This window comes from Phycodurus eques, chromosome 2 (genome assembly GCF_024500275.1).
Source record: "Phycodurus eques isolate BA_2022a chromosome 2, UOR_Pequ_1.1, whole genome shotgun sequence".
Lineage (NCBI taxonomy): Eukaryota > Metazoa > Chordata > Actinopteri > Syngnathiformes > Syngnathidae > Phycodurus > Phycodurus eques.
Genome location: NC_084526.1, coordinates 7,450,853 through 7,452,612, shown reverse-complemented (window position 1 = coordinate 7,452,612; position 1,760 = coordinate 7,450,853).

Sequence of the window (1,760 nt, the reverse complement as noted above, 5' to 3'; positions counted from 1 at the left end):
TCGCTGCTTTTAAACCCCCCCGCGGCGGTTGCACTTTTCCTGCCCGCCACTAGAGAGCGCCTCGGCCGTGAAGACCACCCCCCCCCCCCCCCACGGGAACCAGGGACCACTTTAGCTGTAGGGAGGCAAGGGGGGCTCTCCTGGGCATTACATATGAGTTGGCATGAAATGATGCTGCTGCTGTGACGATGCATCATACAACTTTGCTGCCCATGACAACCAAATGAGCCTCTTTGGTTCCTCCCCCCCCCTAATCAAATAAAGACAACACATAAGAAATATGCATTTATCATTTACAGTATGATACAAAAAAGTCCATTACATGTGTTGTATTAGCAAAGCTGTAAACAAAAAATAAAAATTGGGGCAGGTGTTTCTCAATGTTGTGCAATTGCAATACAATCAGAAAAAAAATCACAAAGCAAGAGGACAATACGGTGGGTCTAAAAAGTCTACACACCCCTGTTCAAATGCCTGGTTTTTAAGGTATAAAGATAAGACTAATTATAAGTTATATAATTTGAAAGATTTTCCATCATTATTGTGACCTATTACCTGTGCAACTCAATTGAAAAACAAAATTAAGTCTTTTTGAGAGGGGAAGTAAAAATTAACATGAGAAAATGTGGTTGCAGAAGTGTGCACACCCTCTTATAACTGGTGTGTAGCTGTGAGCAGACTTAACCAACAACATTCAAAGTCATATTAAATAGGAGTCAGCACACAACCGCCACCATTTAAAGTGCCTCTGATTAACCCGAAATAAAGTTCAGGTGTTCTAGTAGGGGGCGGCACGGTGGACGACTGGTTAGAGGGTCAGCCTCACAGTTCTGTGGACCCGGGTTCAATCCCCGGCCCCGCCTGTGTGGAGTTTGCATGTTCTCCCCGTCCCTGCGTGGGTTTTCTGCGGGCACTCCAGTTTCCTCCCACATCCCAAAAACATGCATGAATTGGAGACTCTAAATTGCCGTAGGCGTGAATGTGAGTGCGAATGGTTGTTTGTTCCTATGTGCCCTGCGATTGGCTGGCAACCAGTTCAGGGTGTATCCCGCCTCCTGCCCGATGACAGCTGGGATAGGCTCCAGCACGCCCACGACCCTAGTGAGGAGAAGCGGTTCAGAAAATGGATGGATGGATGTTCTAGTAGGCTTTTCCTGACTCTATTTGTTTTACTTTCTCGCCAAACCCTAAAGGTTTCAAGCTAATCTGACTGCTATTTTGAACTGTTCATAATTCCCTCCACCTTGTCTAAGGCCCCAGTTTCAACTGAAGAAAAACAGCCCCAAAGCATATTGCTGCCAACACCTTGCTTCAGTGTCGGTATGGTGTTCTTTTGGTGACGAGCAGTGTTGTTTTAGAGCTAAACATATCTTTTGGAATTATGGGTTTCATCCGGCCATAACTTATTTACACGTGCTTTTGAGAGATTTCAAGCGTGTCTTGGTAAAATTTTGAAACCAAGGTTGAACTGTACATAAGTTTACTGTAGTTACTAGAGTCAAGTATAGCTAGAGTCTAGTTCGTATAGCGCTCACTCATGACCCTAAGGAGGACACGTTGCGTAGAATCTACATAGTTTCTTATTTTTGTTAGTGTCACAAGTGAGCTGGAGTCTTTCCCAGTCTGGTTTGGGCAGTGGCGGGGTACACTGTGCACAGGTCGCCAGCCAATCGCTAGTCACATATAGACAAACAACAATTCACACCTATAGAAAATTTAGAATCTTCAAAAAGTGTTTGCTGCACATGAAGTACATTTCT